The sequence below is a fragment of the Lissotriton helveticus genome, chromosome 7, assembly GCF_964261635.1.
Source record: "Lissotriton helveticus chromosome 7, aLisHel1.1, whole genome shotgun sequence".
Taxonomy (NCBI): domain Eukaryota; kingdom Metazoa; phylum Chordata; class Amphibia; order Caudata; family Salamandridae; genus Lissotriton; species Lissotriton helveticus.
The window spans coordinates 407,316,237-407,339,011 of NC_136068.1; positions in this window are offsets into that span (position 1 = coordinate 407,316,237).

Consider the following 22,775-nt stretch of genomic DNA (forward strand, 5'->3'; position numbering starts at 1 on the left):
TTGCCAGAAGTTTTTCTTTTATCTTTGGGTTGTGGGTACACCTCACCATTTGGTCCCTAATGAGGGAATCGTTCAACTCCCCAAACTCACACAGCTGTGTGAGACCTCGGAGGGCGGCAATGTAATTAGTTATGGATTCACCCTTTGCCTGCACCCGTGAAAAGAACTTGTGACGCTCAAGCACAACGTTAACCTTGTCCCCAAAATGAGTCTCTAGTTTAATCATTGTAATTTTGAAGACATCTGAATCTAACTCGTCGTCTTCCAATGCTGGGTTTGGGAGAGTGTCATATATTTTCCTCCCTTGCACTCCTAGATTATGAAGCAAAACATGTTGCTTCCGCACCGCTGAGAATTTTTCCCCCCCTATGGCTATTAGATATGAGTCAAACAAATTGATCCAATCCTTCCAGTGTATATCTGGATCGCCGATGTCATTTAGGAAGGAGGGGGGGGGTTCATAGATGAAGCCGCCATGTGGAAGATTAGCAGCTGGAAGCACCACTGCACTAGAAAGGAGTGAAAAGGAACCTTTAAGGTCCTTACAGATGCTCAGATATTAGAAATATTTACTTACAGAAGACAGGGAACTAAGTTATGTAGAGGGGAAGACCGTCACCCAGGAACGGTAAATGAACTTCCTGTGACAAGGTGTAACAACAATACTAATGGTAGGGGAGAACCGCTTATGACCTAGGACCTTGAGAAAAAATACTACTTACACCTGAAGCTAAGAAAACTGCAGGTGTCCTTACACAGTACCCTGAAGCTGATGGAGGGGTTCCCCTATGCCTTCGCTGCTTAGTGGAAGGTCACAGAAGTACAATTTAATTAAATTGGATTACTAACGCACAGTTGTCACCATTACAATGTTCACCCCTCCCAAAACCCTTACATGAACTGATTATATCCACTACCTCAGTACTCCCCCTCTGCAGTCAGGAGGTTGCACTTATAATTCTGATTTGACTGTAGTACAAATGGACAATCTCACATCTATCACGCATGTACCATGTATACACTGTTAGAACATTGCACGGTGCACTATAGGATTTACGGTAGTACCCTTTTTCCCCTCAGTAATACGCTGCATGGACGGGTAGCAATGCACTTCAGGAAATGGTAGGTTAGAGCTACTTAATGCTTGTAAAACCGCACACAGTAAGCACAGATGATCTCAGAGCTTGGATATAAACATGGACGTATTTTCACTTAGGAAATTCTAATTATGGTGAAGCATGCGAGAAACTTTGCTTGTGAAATAACCAACAAAATACCACAGCTATGAACTACAATAATTTAAGTAGGTTCCTGACTTGATGCCGATGACCTGCAGTTGGTAAAATGCTCGACGTCAACTCCTGACTTGAGCACCACAGGACACGTGAGGGCACTAGATCACAGGTATAGATTCACTTAAGATATTTCAACAGTATGAAATCTGCACATATTCTACCATGCATTCAATGATGTGGAATTTCTAAGTGATAATTCCTTCCCCACAATTATCATTATGGCTTTACTTCCTTTCCCTCCGCCTGCAACTTGTAAAAATGGTATGAATATTAATAACACCACAATCCATATTAATGTTCTGCAGGCTGTCACAACTAACAGGTTTATAGATTTTACAATGCTGTGCCTGTCAGCGCGAGGAACAGTTCACATAATAGTTTTTTTTTTTGTTTTTTTTTTACATGCGCCACCTTCTCTTCAACTCCGAACAGCTGTGCCTATCAGCGTAGGAAATGAAAGATGCTAATAGGCTCGAAATTTCTCTTGCCGTTACACTCCGCCTCAAATTTCAATTGCGCTTCTCTCTCTCAAAGCCTAAATGTCTTATGTTCCAGTTGAAAGTCTTTATTTCCTATTAATCACTTACATCGCCGTCACTATGCCATGCGCCCTCCTGTGGTTTCCTCACATCATCGCACCCGCGCTTGAGGCGGGAACAGCTGAGAGGAGTTTCACGCCTCACTGAGAACCTGACAGTGCCGCCGCCGGTAATTAATCACTTCAGTGAATGCCTGCGCGCTCCTCTCTTCCTCACGAGAAATGCTTTACTGAAGCACACAATATATATATATTTAAATATATATATATATATATATTTTTTTTTTTTCTTTAACTTAAAGCCTGTTTACTCTTGAATTTCAGGAACACCAAAAGCGTCTCTCAAAGCGGCACTTCGTCTCCTCACAGCCCGCTGATATCACGCCACCCAATTTAAAGATGTTAGCAAGTATACACGTTCCAGTCAGTCAAAGGGTCTCTTTCTTATTATAGTATTTATATTATTATGCTGACCTGTTTAAATTGATATTTCTAATTTATCACTTCGCATTCACTCCTTCTTACTGCGCTGGCTGGAGTTTGTCACGCACTCCTTATGCCTTCATTTACTCACGGCACAGATCTCTAAGGTCTCTCGGCTTAGCTGGTACCTCATAAATCAGTGTAGCACCGCGCCGACTGTCATTCCGCCATCTCGACAGCTGCAATGTCTGTTGAGGGCACTTATAGATGGACGTGACTGACCTTAATCACGGCTTCTGCTTCAATTAAATCTCCCGAAATCACAAGATGACAGACCTTCCTGAATCCTTAGGCTACTAGTCCGTCGAACAGAGATCACCAATGGAACTTTTCTCCTCATCTGTTCCAAGCACGAACTTTACAGCATTACTTGAGCACCGGTTGGAGAGAGTACTGAAAGGGGAGGTGACAGCTGGGCCCCCTGCGCCAGGTTCTTCGCCTCGTCGCCAGTGTTGTAATGAAGACTCGTGAACCAAAGGTAAGTTAACTCATCTTTATTGATGTCACCCAGCTCTCCACACTGACAGGAATCAGTCGCATTCCAAGGATGACTGGGGGGAAGATACCAAGTGGCTGGGGCAGGGGGGGGGGAATGGATCGTACCACTTTATAAAGTTTGATAAACATGCTCAGGTTACAACACATCTCCCTTTGAACCAACAAAGCATTTACCATACCAGCTTAAATTACAACAAAACTCACTAAAGAAACACACTGCTGGGGGGCGGAGCTAGCTCGCAACCAAGATGGCTGCTAGAGCCGAGAGCTTCCCAGTCTCACCGACTATCCTAAAATAATCCTGTGCGATAGCCTGCACCTGTAGACCTCTGATCGTACTTACTGTGAAGCTGGACTCTGGCGGACCCTGGCGAGTGTGAGTTTGACCCCTGGGCATCCCTGCTGGCGCGAATGCTGTGGCCCAGTGGTGTGAGAGAGACCTGCACCCGAGTGACAGAGGCGGGCCGGAGTCTGCGATGTGGCGCGGATTGAAAAAGGACACCGGAGGGAGCACCAGCAGCTATAGGGCCTCGGAGCAACTCTCTCCCCGCACCTCCTGGCGGAGCGCGCCACAACGGCAGAGTGTTTGTGGCAGCGTTTGCCAGGGTAAACTCCACGGCCTGGATGGTGAGCATCCCCGGTGCTGGGTTCTGCGGGGCGACACCCTGAGGCCTGGTGCGGCCCACAAAGCGCAGAGATCTGCTCTGCGTCCCCGGCCGGGGTACGGAGGTGGCTGGTGTTACTCCGCCCGACAGCAGCACATTACACGGAAGAGTCTGGACCTACGGGGCTGGCCTGTGCTTCCCCGCCCATCAGCGGCGCCCGATACTGGACCGGAGAGTGGTGGCGAGAGATGGCGCTGCGCGACCCGGGATCTCGGGGGAGGCGCCGGGGCTTTGGCCGTAGTCAGCACTGAGCCCCTCGTGCCTACAAGAGCCCTGGGTCCCACACTGGGGCTTGGAGTGGCGATACTGGGGACATACGAGCGCTGAGAGAGCCTCAGATGGAAAAGTTGAGCGAGGTCAGGGCAGCGGCTCAGTGTCCATACACTAGGGCCCTGTACAGTACTGCGCGCCTGACGAGACGACACGGCGAGGAGAGCGTGAAGATACAAACATGGTGGCCTCATAGACGGTTGGCTTGAGGTGACGTGAGCTTGCCGCGCACAGGGCCACAGGGACAGCAGCTGGGGTGATTGCTTGGGGACCTGGTGGCCCTAGATTAGTCAGAAGCCTGGTGAGTGGACAATTGCTCCCCCCTACATGTGCACGGGACATTGCGGTCTACTATTGGGGAGCAGGGACGCCAAGAGTGACCGAGGGCGCGACAACAGCGCTCCTACCTAATGCCCCTGCGAAGCCGGGTTGGCCAAAATCCTGGAATTGATGTTCGTTTGCCCACAGCAGGGAAGATCTGGGGTAACTCGAGGAGGAAGACGCTGCGAGGCTGGGGGTCCTGGAAGGAGCATGCGACACCGGCTGCATCCTACAAGTTCCCCCCGCACCGTGATCAGCAGTGGAGACTGCGTGTGGAGACACTGGCACCTTCCGTGCGCAGTTAGGGCCCCACGAGGAGAACTGAATAAACTGTGGCTGGCTGTCCCGATATGGGTGCCTTGTGCGGCGCTGAGTGCCTAATGCGGCGGTCCCACTAGAGAGGAGCGGAGAGCAAGCACTGGTGGCCGGGCGGGCGGAGGGGTGACGCAGTGGAGCCCAGGCTGCGCATAGGAGATCTGTGATGGCGGCTGGGAGGGGCCCTGCGTGACCTTGGAGCACCGCTGAAGGTCTTGTGACATCTTGCGGAATTGGGGGTTGCTGTTTGCCCCCCTCCACGCATAGGGGTCTTGGCGTTCTGCCCTTGGGGGGCTGGATGCTCTAAAGGGCCAGTAGCGGAATGGTCCTGCGCCCACGTGCTGCCCCGGTGTGTCTGAAGAGATACAGCGATAGCCTACGATCTGCGAGGCAATCCTGTTAGTTAGTGCCCTTGGGCAGGAGAGTACCGTAAGGCGGTCGGACTGGTCTGGGGGATCGCCAGATTGGGCTGGGGTCCACGGTCCTGACGTGCGGTGCTGCTGCTGGTCTCTGGACTGCGCTGCTGCGTCCTGCACTTCAACCCATAGACAGTCCCTGCCTGGTCCGGACGGCGATTTTACACTGGGCCCTGTCAGGATGGGGTGCACAGATAGAACACAGACTAAGCTGTCCTTTGTTCCTAGGAGCAACAAGTCTGGAGATACCGCGTTGGGGAAAGACCAGGGTGAACAGGAGCCATCGGAGGAACCCACCCAGCAAGATATCCGCAGCCTACTAATAGCAATGGAGAAGAGCCTACAGGGGGGAATAGCTTTGTTGGCACCAAAACGGATGCCCTCACCTATCGCATGGACCACATGGCAGAGAGGCTAGACAAGCATACGGAGCGCCTAGACATGTCTGAGCGCAGGCTCACCGAGGTGGAGAAAACCCAGACCACCTTAGATACTGATTTACAAACAACTGAGTAGAGCGATTCAGATGTTCCAGGACAAGACAGGGGACTTGGAGGCTCACTCTCGACGGTGCAACCTTCGCATCACGGGTCTGCCAGAGACCACACAGACCGGAAATATGGAAATCTTCATTGAAAAGCTCCTAAAGTCTCTCCTTGGCGATACTGCCTTCTATGCCATGTTTGTGGTCGAACGTGCCCACCATTTTCTCGGCCCGAGACCTAAGCCGGGGGCACCACCAAGGCCTATCATTGCTAAGTTGCTCACATACAGGGACTGCGATGCAGCATTGCGACTAGCGAGAAAAAATAACCACTCGTGTATGAGGGCTCGACCCTCTCACTGTTCCCGGACTTCACTGCGCGGGTGCAAGAGGCGCGGCGCCAGTGTATACCGATGAAACAACAGCTACGCGAAAGGGGAGCAGATTATGCGATGTTGTATCCTGCGAAGTTAAGAATAAACAGACAGGGGAAATCCATGATCTTTACGGCCCTTAGGGCCCTACAGAGGGCTCTGAAGGATTGGCGGAAGGAGAGCCGCTCCTCCCCGAATAGGGCGGATGTAGCTGCGGGAGGCTCCATGGATGAACAGGACTAGCTGTGACTCTTGCAGATAGGCTCCCTCTTGATATGATTAAATAATCTTTCAGATAGGCAACATGTTTTGCATTGTATTGTGCGGGATGGCGGTCGAGGGGGGATACGGGAGCGGGGGTGGACTGTGGACTGGACATTTTTCAGCTCTGTTGGAGGGTTTATGTCATTAGAGTTATGGTTGGCGGGGGGTTGTGCTGCTGGGTGCTGGGGGTGCTGTATAGGCATAGGTGTGCACCAGCTGGAGTGCTAAGAACCACAGAGGTACATTATTTTTTTATACCCCAACTCGGGAATGCCCTGCTTCGCTTACATTCAGTTAGGCTTGGCTGTTATAGATAATTGAGGTTTGCTGGCCATTTTGTTCTGCACTGTGAAGTTTATTGGTTTTTGAAATTAGTGCATATTCCCTATTATCCAGCCTGGAGTGCTCCATGATAGTAATATTGGCTACACGCACAACGTTATTTCACTGAGACGGGGGAGGGGCGGCGGCTTTTTGATTTGACCTTACAGTGAGCCTGCATATTGTTGTCTACCTTTGCCCCTGTGTGTATCCCACTGAGCTTGGACAAGGGTTTGTTTGGAGGGGGGGGGGGGGGGGGGGGAGTTTAAGGGTTTTTTACGGGAACATTGTTTGGAGAGGGCCTGATAGGCTAGGGAGGTTCTGATGGGGAGTGGGTTGCTCACGGCCTAATTGGGGATAGGAAGGCGTGGTAGGAAGTGGGGTGGGAGGGGATGGCGCTATGGAGTTCTATTGGCGCGCCAAGGGGAGTGTTTGCAGTTGAAGGGTGTTTTTTGCAAGTTACCTCACATGACTAAGACACAATACAATGTTGGGTTGTCTGTACAGGCACTTTTATTGGAACAGGCACACAGACCGCCGTAGTTAAGATGCCCACATCTGGGGACAATTTGGCCACTCTCAAGCTGATGACCTGGAATGTCCGGGGACTTAATGATCACAGGAAGGTCCGGAAGGTGTTGCAATACTTTGCGAGACATGGCATTGATGTTGCATTGCTACAGGAGATGCACTTACACCCGGACAGTCACATACTCGGATACAGGGGCTTTCTGGGGAATATCCACGTAGCTGGGTTTACGTCACACACCAGGGGTGTACTCACGTGGGTTAACCCGAAGACTCTCTTGAGGATGACGCCTCTAGAGACTGATAGAGACAGACGTTACACGATAATGAGGTGCTGCGGTAGGGGCATGGAATTCTGCATAGTGAATACCTATGGCCCTAATTATGATTACCCGGATTTTTACACAGAGTTGGCGGCCAAGGTAGTAACGCGCACGGCAGGGGTTGTACTCTGGGGGGGCGACTTCAACATGACCAGACAACCACACATTGATAGATCAGATGGCCCTGACCGTCGTACCTTGTCTTCAGCTAGAGTGCTGGAGACACAACTGGATAGGCAGGACTTATGCGATGTGTGGAGGCACAGACACCCGACCCAAGGGGGATACACACATTACTCGACCCCACATAACATTCATACCAGGATAGACTATTGGGATGTCACAACACATCTTACCCGGGCGATCCAGACCTGCACTATACTACCACGTACATACTCAGACCACTCTCCTATATTGCTGATGTTGACTACACCGGCGAAGCGTATCCCACCATTTGCCTGGCGCTTCCCTCCATATTCACTACTGAATTCCTCTTTCAGGGAAGAGCTGGCTACAGCCATTGAGATATTCTTTGAATCCAATGTGGGTTCTGTCGATTCGTTTCAGACTATATGGGAGGCGTTCAATGTGTATATCAGGGGGATCACCATCTCGAAACATTCTGGGGTCCTCAAATCGATTAGGGGTAGGCTTCGCACATTAGAAACCAAACTTACGGAAATAGAACAGAAATGCTTGCACGATGGTAGGAAGATCCTTGCCCCCGAATTAGCTCAAACGTTGCGTGAATACAACGACGAGGCCGACTCTGAAGTCAAGCATCTAGGTAAATATGCTATAGCCAGATTGTACAGTGAGGGAGAGCGCCCTGGCACGGTGCTTGCGCAATTGGCAAAGCGGAGCAGAAGCAGAATGTTGACGCCTTTTATGAGGTCCCCACTGACTGAGGAGCAGCTTCCGGATGCACAAGTTGCGGAGAGCTTCCGGGAGTATTACACAACACTGTATGCCTCGGGGGGCCCTGCCCCAGAGGAGCGTATCCTTGATTATCTCGCCCACATAGAGCTTCCCTGGCTTTCTAACACACACTGCGAGTTCTTGGTACGCCCGATAGAGTGGGAGGAAATCGTGTGGGCATTATCGGCTTTGAAGGCTGGTAGCACACCAGGTAGCGATGGTCTCACTGTCGCCTTCTACAAGGCTTACTCAGATTTACTGATTCCCAATCTGCTTACACTTTGCGAGGATATGGCAGACACGGGCTCTACGCCGCCTACTATGCGAGAGGCTATACTGGTGGCTATTCTCAAACCTGGTAGGGACCCGGGGAACTGATCTTCATATCGCCCTCTGTCTCTATTGAACGTTGATGCGAAGATATTTGCTAAACTCCTCTCCAATCGCCTCACCCCCATGGTTACCACACTGGTGGCCCCGGAACAGGCGGGCTTTGTCCCCACTCGCAATCTCACGTATAACCTTAGGACGTTTTTTGCGGCGTTTCAACATACACACCCAGAGGTCTCTGCGATTGCGGACTTCCTCTATATGGAAAAGGATTTCGACTCTGTCCAATGGCCTTTTTTGAGACAAGTCCTGAGCCGCATGTGTGCGGGAGAGCTGTTCGTACAACTATTATCCATGCTGTACACCTCCCCGACTGCTCTTACACGCATAGGTTCTCTCACCACGGACCCCATATGGATAGGGAGAGGCATGAGGCAGGGATGTCCCCTCTCCCCTATATTATATGCTCTAGTAGCAGAGCCACTGGCCTGCGCTCTGTGCGAATACCATAGTCATAGGGGCATTCGGTTCCCCACATATTACTTGATCGTGTCCACGTACGCGGACGATATCCTCTTATATATCAGGGATCCGGAGGTACACTTGTCGGTGGTGCTCCGTGAAGTGGTCTTATTCAACACCCTCTCGGGCATCCATGTTAACTGGGAGAAGTCCCTTATGTTCCCTCTCACGCGTACTACACGGCCATTTGACCCGGAATACTCCATCCAATGGACTACAGAAGTGGTACGGTACTTGGGGATCAGACTTCACACGGATTCCGAAGTAGTCTTACGGGAGAGTTATGGGAAAGCCGTCTCCAAACTAAAGGAGGATGTCGAAAAATAGATAGCTCTTCCACTATCGCTGCTAGGGCGAATCTCGCTGATGAAAATGATTGTGCTGCCGCGATGTTTGTTCTTATTTAGCAATATTCCAATGGTGTTGTCGAACCACTTCTTCTGACAGCTACAATCGTTAATGGTTCGACTGGCATGGGCCGAGAAACAGCTTAGAGTTGCATGGAAAATATTGGTGTGTCCGTACGCGATGAATGGACTGAATGCCCCTAACCTGGAGCTTTATTATCGTGCGGCGCAAAGCGCAAACGCATACCACTGTATACACAGTCCAGTGGACATCCCGCACATACATATTGAATCGATAGTGGCGGACCCTACGCCCTTGCCTGCGCTGTTGTCCAAAGAACGGGTCTCCTTGATTCCCTGAATGCAGTCACGCATGCGTGGCACCACATGATGGATTCCCAGGCGTGCAGTCTGCTATATGCCCCCAAGGCGCCCATGGATTGGTGCACCTGGTTACCCTCATGTAGGGATAAGGGAGTTGTGGACGCTCTGAGAGGGCTGCATATTCATACCATGGGTGATCTGTTTGCTGAGGGCAGAGCCCGTAGCTGGATTGAGATTGAGATGGAGGCCAGTTCCCATTCCCTTCTATCGCACTTCCAGTTCCACAGAGTGAGACATGCTCTCAGGGCCCTACTAGCGGAAAATATGGAGGAACCCAGAGTAGTTACATCTTTTGACTACATTATCAATACTAAGACCCCAACTAAACTGAGTACCAACTTGTACCGTATCGCTCTCTCTGAGAGGACAGCGGATTATGCCAAGCCGAGGCTACCGTGGCAGGCTGACCTACAAATAGAACTAGGGGAAGAGACATGGCAGTATTGCTGCACGAGTACGAGAAAGATATCTCTTAATGGCCGCCATAGGCTACTACACTTTAAATACCTAAATAGAACCTACTACACCCCTGAAAGATTACATAAATATGGTTTAAAGATTAACTCTACTTGTGAGATGAGTGGAGAACAATTTGCTGACTTTTTACATGTAGCTTGGACTTGCACGGATATCCTAATGTTTTGGCACGCAGTGTACAAAGAAGTAAACAAGATCACGCAGCTGACACTGACCCCATACCCATTATTAACCATTTTGGGCTATTCCAAGCCCCTACGCCCGATGCACAGGAGACAGGTTGATATGGCCTTCCTTCTGGCTAGAAGAAATGTTGCCCGCCCGGCCCCTACACTAGCACAGTGGTCCAGGGAAATAACGTATTGCTGTATGCAGACAGAGCTATACAGCGACTTACTGCCTCCCCGTAATAGGCCCAAAAACTTCTGGTCCCTGTTTCTTGATAGATATTATGCGCGTGACACTGCGGAGTATGAGGACGCTAACAGACAGACGAGTGGAGGTGCCCTGACTGGGACGGCAGATGCCAACTCACAGTCTGATTAACAATGACTCACCACAGGCTGGGAGGTGGAGTGCTCTTTGGTGGAGTGACCTACAGGTGCTTCCCTGGACGGCGGGGAGGCTGTCAGCTCATTCGCAATGACTGGGTTCCCCGATGCAAGGCATTGTGGTCTGGGGTTTTTGTCATATTCAAGAGATGCTTTTTACCAATGTATTCCTAATGTGGTGTTTATGTACACAGTCTGTATATCTACTGTTGACATTGAATGCCAATGATTATGATGGTCGCATATTTCTCAAAAATGCCAATAAAATACATTTAAAAAAAAGAAAAGAAACACACTGCTGCTCCTAGCATCTTCTGGATGTCAGTCAATAGTTTGTGTGATTCTGGACAAACGGCAACTCCTCAGATCCCAAAGTGAATGAACCCTACAAGTACATACAACAAAGGAACCTCCGTTCCACATTGGCACCTCGCACCCACCCCCACCATACAAGAAAACAAAATGAGTGGTACATCCTTCTCTTTTCAAGCAGCCAGCCTAAGCGATTGATGACCCTCAAACATAGGATCCATGGGTAACTACCTTATCTCCAGAAGAGGACTAAAGAGTCGGCGCTTCCCTACATGACCACCATACTCAAACACTAATGTACAGCGTATTCCTGTGCTTGTAAACATTTAGAATTTGATTATATGTATTGTATGTATTCAACAACGAAGAGTGCAACCAACAAGAGAAGAGCCGGCAAGAGCAGTCACTCTTGTTTTCTAAAAAGAACCCTCACTCACCAACCTAGTTGATGACCGGCTTCATCATCGGGTTCCCACCAGAGAGGCTGAGTGCCTCTGTGGTGTGCTACGACGCCTGACTACAGTGGAGCAAGTTTTTTGGTGTAAGGCGTGAGTGCAATAGGTGAGTGGAAAATAGTGATTTGAAAGGTGCCTATCATTTATCCCCAAACAATTTGAATGGTGGAAAACTAGGCATCAATAAAAACAAGTGCATTGGATGTTTTAATAACTGGCTAAATTGACCAGAAACATCCTACTGTGAAAAAGGAAAAATGGTCAACATGTTTCTGCTTCAAAAGGTTATTAACAAAGTATTCTTCAGGACCAGCACACCACGACGGTATGCGCACGCTAAGGCACATCCTAACCTGTGGTGGAGTAGAACGGATAAAACTCACACTTGTTTGTTGAGCCTTCATGATTTCTGAAAGCCGTAAGTATGTGAAGTATTGTATAACTTCACGACATGGGTCCCAGTGGGGGGCAGGTGAGATCCTCGGGGTCCACGGAAGGGATCATGCAGGTGTCATACGGTTACGTGACTGATGAATGTGTGACTATAAGCCACCGCCCCCCACCGGGACCCATGCGTTCTTTTTAGAAAACAAAAGTGTCTCCTCTTGCCGGCTCTTCTCTTGTTGGTTGCACTCTTTCGTTGTTGAATTGATATTGTTCAGGGGGACCAAGAGGGGCTCTATTTGTTTTCCCTCTCTCTCTCGTTGTTTATCTCTATGTAGTGTACCTAGAAATGCGTTTTATACAAATATGTACAATAACTATGGTTTATAAAATGTTTAGATATCCTTTAGGTCTGCTTTCCAAATGTTTATATACATATATATATATATTTTGATATTCTATATTATATTTATATTCACTTAAAAAACTATAGGTTTCAGGCACGTTATAGATAGAAATTAGCATTTAAAAAACCTTTGAAATTCACTGAAAAAACCATAGGTTTCATGCACGTTATAGAAAGAAATTAACATTTAAAAAACCTTAGAAATTCACTGAAAAAACCATAGGTTTTAGGGAAAGTTATAGTTAGTTGGACATTTCACTCGTACAAAACCAGAGAAATCCCCCCGTTATAGATAGTTCAGCTAATTCTGAGTAATCTGGGGTCTCATATATCATTCCAGCTTCCAAGGCTTTTGTCTGGCCCACGGACAGTTTCCTCCTGTACAGCCCTAATATAATTTAGCAGACATACATGCCCTTAGGGCATGTATGTGTGCCACATGTGCACCCATGCACTATACAGCGGTGCAACAGGGTGTCAATGTGACACCCTGCCACCCTTGTAAGTCTACCCCCTTTTACCGATTCGGTATTTATCGAATCGGTAATTCTCATTCATTCCTATGGGCCTCCAGGCCCATAGGAATGAATGAGAATTACCGATTCGGTATTTACCGAATTTTACCGATTTGGTAAAATTTACAGAATCATTAGCCACATATCATTTACCGATTCTAAAATACCGAATTTGTAAAATTCAGAATTTTAGAATCGGTAAATAATATTTACCTACATCTGGCCACTAGGCACTACCCTTGCAGTTCTCCAATCACCCTGTCAGGATCTATGCACTCTTCCTATCACCGTGTCAGTACTGATGCACTTATAAAATCACTCAGGCACTACCTATGTACTCATAGAATCACTCAGAAACAACTGTAGTACTCTTCCAATCATTCAGGCACTACTCCTGCACTCATTTAAACACCAATGAATTAGCTATTCAGTGGTTCAATCACACAGGCACTATATTTCCACTCTTCCAATCACCGTGTGAGGATCCATACACTCCTTCAATCACTTAGTCAGTACTCATGCAGTTATAAAATCGCTCTGTTACTACCTATGCACTTATGCAATCAGCCAAGCACTACCTTTATCCTCTTCCAATCACCAATCGTTGTTCTCAAACAATCACCCAGGTATTACCGCTGCATTCCTTCAATCACCCAGCGACTCTCTACTTGTATACGTATTTTCATATATGTCATACATTTGAAGGTGCATAATGTGAACCAAAAAAGTGTTGTTGCTTTTTGTGTGTTATGGACAATGCTGTGAGTAGTAGAATTGGGAAGATGGAGCATAAAAGTGTTGTTTAAAAGTGGTTGAGATAAGGTATTAGTGTGTACGCTACTTTTTATAAGTCTCTAGAGAGGTACAGTTGAAATATGCCACAGTATTTTTGCCATTTGCTTAAAATTCAAAGTTTGTTCTGTGACTTTTTGAGGTAAGCATAGTGTATTTGATACAGACATATGCATGCATGCTTTCAGGATGTTACAGTTTTTCACTCATTCAGGCACTAACTCAGTACTACTCCAATCACTCAGGTAGTACCCATCCACTTATACAATCACCCAGTTACTTCCTGTCAACTCTTGTAATTCTACAGATATTATCCCTCAATTAAGCAATCACCAAGGCACTCTCCATGTACTGCTTAATTCCCCAGACATTACCCCTGCACTCATGTAATCACCAATGCATTAGCTATACACTGATTCAATCAGCCAGGCACTACCCTTACAGTTCTCCAATCACTCTGTCAGGATCTACGCACTCTTCCAATCACTTAGGCAGTACTGACGCTCTTATGAAATCCCTCAGGAATTAGCTATGTACTTATGCAATCACTCAGACACTACCGTAGTACCCTTCCAATTATGCCAGCACTACTCCTGCACTCCTGCAATCACCAATGCATTAGGTATACAGTGGTTTAATCATCCAGGTGCTGTCCTTCCACTCCTCTAATCATCCTGTCAGGATCTATGCACTCTTCCAATCACTTAGCCAGTACTGATGCACTTATATAATTACTCAGCCACTATCTACGTACTTTTGCAATCACCCATGCACTACCCTAGTAGTCCTTCAATCATCCAGGCATTAACCGCGAAGTCCCTTGATCACTCAGCCACTATCTATCTACTTAAGAAATCACCCAGGCACTACTTTTGCACTCCTTGAATCACTCAGGCATTACAATAGACCTATTCCAATCACCAAGGCAATCACCTTGCACTCATAAAATCACCTAAGCACTTCTATTGTATACCTGAAATCCTCCAGACATTACCCATGCACTCATGCAATCACCAATGTATTAGCTATACTATGATTCAATCACCCAGGTACTACCCTTGCACTCTTCCAATGACCCACACATTAACCCTGTATTCATACAGCACTATCCATGCAGTCTTCCAATAATCCAGGCACTACTCCTGCCCTCATTCAATCAACCATGTACTACGCATGCACACCTTCAATCACCCCGCTACTAACCCTGAAGTCCTTAGATCGCCCAGCCACTACCTATGCATTAATGAAATCACCCAGGCACTACTTTTGCACTCCTTGAATCACTCAGGCATTACAATAGTACTACTCCAATCAACAAGACACTATCCATGCACTTATAAAATCACTTAGGCACTTCATATGTACTCCTGAAATCCCCCAGACATCACCTGTCTACTCATGCAATCACCAGCCATTACGTATAATTCCTCCAATCCCCCAGACATTACTTCTGCAATCATGAATGCATTAGCTATACACCGGTTAAATCACATAGGCATTATCCTTCCATTCTTCCAATCACCCTGTGAGGATCTATGCACTCCTCCAATCACTTAACCAGTACTGATGCACGTATACAGTCACTCAGTCACTACCTATATAGTTTTGCAAAAACCCAGGCACTATCACAATATTTTTGCAATCAACTAGGCAGTATTGATGCACGTATACATTCACCCAGACACTTCCTATGTACTCTTGCAATCCCCTAGATATTACCCCTCAATTCATGCAATCACCCAGGCATTACCTATGTACTCCTTAATTCCCAATACATTACCCCTGCGCTCATGCAATCAAGAATGCATTAGCTATCCACTGATTCAATCACCCAGGCACTACCCTTGCACTTCTTCAATCACCCTGTCAGGATCTATGCAGTCTTCCAATCACTTAGCCAGTACTGATGCACTTATAAAATCACTCAGTCACTACCTATGTACTTATGCAAAAACCCAGGCACTACTGTAGTACTCTTCCAATCATGCAGGCACTATTCCTGCACTCATGCAATCACCCAGGTACTACTTGTGCACTCCTCCAATCAACAAGTCACTACCCCTCAAGTTCTTCAATCACTCAGCCACTATCTATGCACTTATGAAGTCACCCAGGCAGCACCTTTGTTCTCATGCAATCAGCTAACTACTACCCCTGTAGTCTTTTAATGATCCAGACACTATCCATGCACTTATATAATCACTGAGGCACTACCTTCCACTTGATCAGTCACTGAAGCTCTATCCCTGTAATTATGTTACTACTCAGCCAGTAGCCATGCACTTATAAAATCACTCAGGCACACCTTTGCATTATGTTCATTACTCAAGCAGTACAACAGTACTCCTCCAATCACCTAGGTAGTGCCCATGCACTTATACAATCATTGAGGCACTTCCTATGTAGTCATGTAATCTCGCAGATATTATCCCTGCACTAATGCAATCACCCAGACACTACCTATGTACTGCTCTACTCCTCTAGATATTATCCCTGTACTAATTCATTCACCAATGCACTGAGGAACTACCATGGCACTCTTCCAATCATGCATGCAGTAACCTTGTAGTTGTATAATCAGTCAGCCAGAATTTATGCACTTATAAAATCACTCAGGCACTACCTTTGCACCCTTCCAGTCACTCAGGCACTACTTTAGTACTCCAACAATCACAAGTATGATAGGAATCAAAATGCATATGCAAGTAGAGATATAACTTAGTTACAAGACATATCTCAATCACAATATAATGCAGGTCTTAAAAGTTGAGATATTGCACTTTACATTTTATTTGGATAGCAGTACAAAAATCCTTTAGTTGTGCTCTGTGATTCAGTTGTATAGGTTGTGATATCTTCTAATTGTAGGAATTTTGCAGTGTCTCAGATAGGTTTTAATGCACTTAAAAATATTTCTTTAGTTATACATGACAATATTTGAATATAATTATTTTAATATTATTGAACTATTTAACAAAATTATTTAAAATTGTCTTTATCTTCAGATATTCACCATTTATAGTAAAACAGATTGAGTATGGCAAGAAAAGATCAAAAGAAAAGAATAGAAAAAAAAACAATACTATTTAAAGGAAACAGGAAAGCAGAAATTAGATGAAGTACAACATGTGACATTGAAGAGAAAGACTTCTGGTAGGAAACTAAATCATTTGTTACAAAACTTTTAAAGTGTCTTTTGATTTTTCAAAATGGAGTAAAGGGCAAAATAATAGAAAATTAGGTAATGGGAAAACAATGTATGTTGAAAGAGACGAAACAATTTAAAGACATTAGAAAGAGAAGGTATAAAAGTAGAGTGCTACAAAATGTATTGAAAGATTGCAAAAAATATAAAAGAAGCTCAGCATTTTACAAAAAGAAACAACAGATTGAAAATGTAGTTGAAAAGGCTTTTGAATTGAAAAGAAAATTGTTTATATTATTATTGAAGAGAATGAAAACATTGAATAAAATAATGCATTTTATGAAGGAGAAAAGTAAAAGAAAAAGACAGGTTATTAGAACTAACTTTTGCAAAATCTTTTCTGGTGAATGGAAGCACACATCTAGTTAGAACCTTTTTTAATGAAGAAAGCTATTTTCAACAAACTACATTAGTTCATGCAGTTGATACCAGTGGTCGTTGTTATGAAGTTAAAAACAGTTTTTCAATTGAAAAAGAAAAGATGGTTCCTAGAATTGTGGAAGAAGTGATAGCTGAAGAAGTTCAAGGGAGACGTACACGATCTCCAGTGTATAGTGAGATTGTAGTAGTATTTGTAATATACAACAGGAATCTATTGATATATTAAAAAAGTTCTTACAAGATTATGGTGAAAAAAGTGTTAAACAAAAGATTAAGATGTTGCAAGGACTAGATCCTTGTAAAGTGAGAAAGTATACTAACTTTCAGGGTCATTCTCTGGATTGTCTTTCTAGAAAAGTGTGTTGAAGTACTTTTCATCATTTAAGAATGTTAGCAGTACATTTCAGGAATGTGGAAGTTAATAAGAAGATTATACTTTGTAAAAAGTCCTGCTTTATCTCTAAATGAAATAAACACAGCCTTTTTGCATGGTTCACTGTTGGATGTAAAAAAGTTTCTAATGATATAGAGTTTTGTTTCTTTGGTCCTCAAGAGCAATGTAGAGAAAGTGTAGGTGTTGAAGAAGAGATGGAAGATACTACTACTGGGAAGTTTGCAGAAGAAATTGCAAAGTTTAAGGTAGTTTCCGGTGAAAATCCAAACTATGGGGCCCATTAGGATGGCGGGCGGATTACCCCCGCCAGGCTGGCGGCAGCCACCACCCGCCTGGCGGGGGCAATCCGCCCGCCATCCGCACCTAGATTCCCCCCTGCCATATTAGGATGGCGTGGGGGACCGCAGCGGACGGAAAGACCGTCCACCACTTTTCCACCCCGGTCACCTTGCGAACGCGGCGGAAAAGGTTTAATATGGTGGCGGTGTCTAATAGACACTGCCAGCCATATTATGAAGGGCGTCTTTAGGTGCCTTTCCGCGGCGGCGATGCCGCCACGGAAATGCATGCGGTCTTCACTCTGGGGGCCCCCTGCAGGCCCCCAGAGTGAAGGAGAGGTGGGGGTGCACACACGGGGGTACCTGTGGTACCCCACTTCATTTGCATGAACAAAGCGGCAGGCACCGCGCGGTTCCTGATACTTTGTTTATGCAAATGAATCAATGCATTTTTAGCATTGTGGCGGGCGGTGCAGAGATCACCGCCCACCACCATACTAAAAATGCAGGATGTGCCCGCCACTGTGGCGGGCACATCCTAATACCACCCCACGGGACTCCCGCCCTTATGGCAGGCGGTCCCGAATTCCGACAGGATGGCGGGCAGACAAAGTCCGCCCGTCATCCTAATGAGCCCCTATGTTTGTGTCTATTGTCAACGTACGCACTAAAGAGTCAAACTAGGAATGTTGATGTGTATTTAAAAAGTGAAAAGGAAAACAATGATAAGTGGGAGTAATTTGGTGCTTATTTGTTGGTAAAAGGTCCTTTTGAGTTGGGTACTGATCAACGTATTTGTAAATATTGTTACAACAAATTAGAAGAGAACAAAATGCCAGCTAGAGCTGTACATAACAACCTAGAGTTGGTAGCTATTCCTTTGGAACTGGTAGATTTAAATCCGTATGAGTCCATTCTTATTCAATCTGTGCACCCGTTTCAGGCTATAGTTAGTATGGAACCTAAAACAGATAAGCTGCCACCATCAGATTTACAAAGAGGTTTGAAAGGAAGAATTGTGTACTTATCTTTAGATTTTAAGAAAAATATTGAAACTATTGGTGTAAAGAGAGAGGAAAGTGAACCTGTAGTCATTCTAGTTAATGGTGTATCAACAAAGAGTTGAAAAACATGGCAAGAGTTAGTAGATGTCCCCAAACTTCAAAAGGCTAAATTATATCTCGGACAGAACCATATTTATAATAAAATTGTAAATGTGGAAGAACAGGAAATATGTTTAGAAGATGAAAGAGAAATGTCAACTTGCCAAATAGAAAAAGTGGACAAGTCCAGTAGTGAATACATTTATGAACATTACAGTATACATCCTCTACATTCAAAAGAAGTGATTAGAAACACTATTGAATTATTTCAAATGAAGAAAGCAAAGGGACCTCCCATGAGTGTATGTGAAAAAAGTTTAGAAGCTTGTTTTCCACAGCTGTTCCCCACTGGAAAAGGTAGACGATATGATGAACGAGATTCTAGCTTCAGAATATTGTATGACAAGATTGTACTCAGACAATCCAAGATTTCAACAGTGTATTCTATATTTATTTCAGCTTCTGTATTGTATTGTATTGTCTACAGTATTTGTAGAGCGCAGCTATCACCCAGCGGGTATCTTGGCGCTGTAGTACATGAATCCTGTTCAAAAGTGACTTGTCTGGACTTTCAAATTCAGTGAACCACATATTAAAAACAGGAGTTCATGTTACAAATTTTCCTGCAAAGGAGTTTAGGGACAAAGTTCAACAAAGAGACTATCATTTAGAATCTCATTTAATTAAATTGATCACGTGTCAATGTGGTACTAATGAGTATTGGTATTGTTGTCACTGAGAACTTAAATGTATGTTAAGGAACTTACGAACACCTACGTGGTTTGTTACCCTTAGTTGTGCTGAGTACGCATGGGATGATTTACTTGGATTTCTACAACAAGCAAATTCAAATGTAAAAACCATTCAATTCAAGACACATGGAGAACTGTTTTCCTTGGATCCTGTAAATGTGTGCAGATATTTTAAACATAAGTTTCAAGCTATGATGTAGTTTATCTACAATAACAAAATACACCTCTTGGAGAAGTTATTGATTTCTTTTGGAGAAAGGAGTACCAAGCCAGAGGTGCACCTCATATTCATATGCTCTTATGGAGCAAGATTGCACCAAAATAAATTTGGAACTGATACTGAGGAAAGTGTTCTGTCTTTCATTGAAAAATATGTTACCTGTGCCATTCCAAAACAAGGAGGAGAAATCAACTTCAGACAGCAATTTTTAAGGTTTCAAATTCATAGATGAGGGAAATATTGTCGACAGGAATACAAATCAAAGGGGAGATTTTATACAAAATGACGTTCTTGGATTCTCACGTCCAGTAATTTCAAAAGGAAGAGTCAACAGTTTCATGTCAGCAGTAAGGCATACTATAACTCAAACATCTCTGAAGAATACTTACACCATAAAAAGAGCTGAAAGTTCAAACTATATTAATGACTACAATCCAGTGATTTTGACAATGTGGAATGCAAATATTGATATCCGGTATGTGGCAGATAATTTGATTGCTGTTGCTCACTATGTTACGTCATATATAACCAAATCTGAAAAGACAGAGTTGAAAGAAATGTGGGCAGAAATTTCACAAGAGAAGACTCGAATGCCCACATGCATCAAAGTCAATTGCATTCGCAAACGGCGCGAATCGCAATTTTCGGCTGTTTGCGAATGCAATTGACTAATTTGGAATGCATCATGCATTTCGCAATTTTAGGAATCGCAACCATGTTGCGATTTCTAAAATTGCGATTGCATTTAAGAAATCGCAATTTCAGATTTCTTCGCAATTTGGAAGTGGTAAATTAGCATGATGTTGAACTTCATGCTAATTTACCGAAAACTTTCAAATATGCACAAATTGCATTTTTTTAAGTTTTAATTTACACACACACATGCCCTTGGGGAATGTGTGTGTGTAAATTGCATTTAAAGTTACATTTCAGGGGTGCAGGGAGGGGTTCTTTGGACCTCTCCCTGCACCCTTGAAATTGCATTCACATTTTGCGAATCGCAATTTGTAATTCGCAAATTGTGAATGCCTTCCCATTCATTCCTATGGGCCTTTTTGCCCATAGGAATCAATGGGAAGGGTTTTCCTTAATTAATTGCGATTTGCAAATTGTGAATCGCAATTAAGGAAAAATACCGAATTGCAAAAATAAATGCGAATTGTTCATGCATTGCAGTTTGCGATTTCTAAATTGCGATTCCTTAATTTTCGCAATTTAGGAATCGCAAACGGGTGCAATGATGCATGTGGCCGTTAGTAACAAATTGTACAGCTTTAGTTTCAGGATGTTTTCCCATCAAGATATTGTATACTACGAATGTTCGGGTCGCTTAACCTCTGCAAGTTTATATTCAAAGTCAAGAGGAATTATTTGCGTAAGTCTTTGGTCTTGGTGCAACACGAATCGAGTATTGAAATCTGTAGAAGAAATTGAATATTTAGCATTGAGTGAACCAGAAAGTACAGATATTTTTAAAACAAATATGATGAATACGTACTATCCTAAAAGAAGTCAACATCTGGAAAATATATGTCGCTATCAAGTACTGCAACAATACAGCTTTAAGAGAAATGTTACAGAAAATGTAAATAAAGAAAAATATGCAGTAATTGGATGTGAAGGATGTTTGGTAAAACATGCCAAATTAAATCTTATTAACCACCAGAAACTCAGTTGCGACACTCCAGATAAAAGAACATTTTTCTCTTTAGCATATCTGCAACTTTTCAAGCCTTGGTGTAGTGCAACTGAATTACTTGGAGATTTTGACTGATATGAAGATTCTTTTAATGCATGTAACTATTGAATTCAATGCACAATTTTTCCAATGTATCTACAAATGTTAAATGAAGAGATTGAACAAGAAACTACTATTGCAGCTGAAATAGCTAGAGACAGTTCTCAAGATAGTCAAAGTTCTGCTCCTCTGAGTCAAGATCCATTAGGACAACCAGTTGTTGAAAATGAGGCAGCAATAGCCATTAAAGAAGTAGAAATGGCTATGCAACAAACTGTCAGGACTAGGGTGGCTTGCGGTCTAGGGCCCGCCCCACTCTACCCCGCCTTGTGCGGCAAGATGCACCGGTGTTCTTTGGGAGGGCGCTGGTGGTTGAAATGCACCAAATGATCTTGGTAACATGATGTCATAATGCTCCTCGTAATTGTAATGCATTAAATCTATGTTCTGAGTTATTCCGCCTAATGCGTGAGGTTTCGCAACCCCAAAAGCGTCCGCCTGATGCGTGAGCTTTGGGTTACTGGTCGCATGCGTGAGCTTTGGCTTGGGCGTTTTCACGTTTACTTACGCGACCGCGCCCAACCTTCCGTGCTCACTATTCCTTGCGAGTTGAAGAGGTAGCAGGTGTTTCTTGTTTGTCCGCCCCTACTGCAGGATTTGGAAGTTCTTTCTCAGTTTGGACCGGAGGCTTTCGTTGGAACACTCCTGTGGGCGTGGCGAGTTCGTGTTTGGGTCATCGGCTGATTTCCTGATTTCCCCCTTCTGAGGAGAAGAACTTCGTGAGTCTTAGGAGGCTTCCTGAGAGGCATCCAGGTTCTCCCTAAAAGTAGAGTAGGTCGTACTCTACAGGTAGGAAGAGATTTTGGCGCTAAAAATTGAGATTACAGTTAAGTTTATTTTAAAAGGAAGAAATCAGACTCAACCTCAATGGATTTAATTATGAGCAGAATTACTGAGGCTATTTCCTAAGTACCTTTTCTTGCGCCATTCAGTTTTTATGAGTATAAATGTGCAAATAACAATGTTAACTCTTTGTTCGTTTTGGCGCAATTCAGTATTGAACTTATTCGCAATTTAGTGGTTTTAGAAAATTAACGAATGTATTCGTTTTTTCCTTCTGATATGTTTAGAAATAGACTGAACTTGTAATCAGATTAACATTTGGTAAAGGTGTTTATTTACTGAATTAGGTTTCAACCTCTGAGGAAATTTTCAG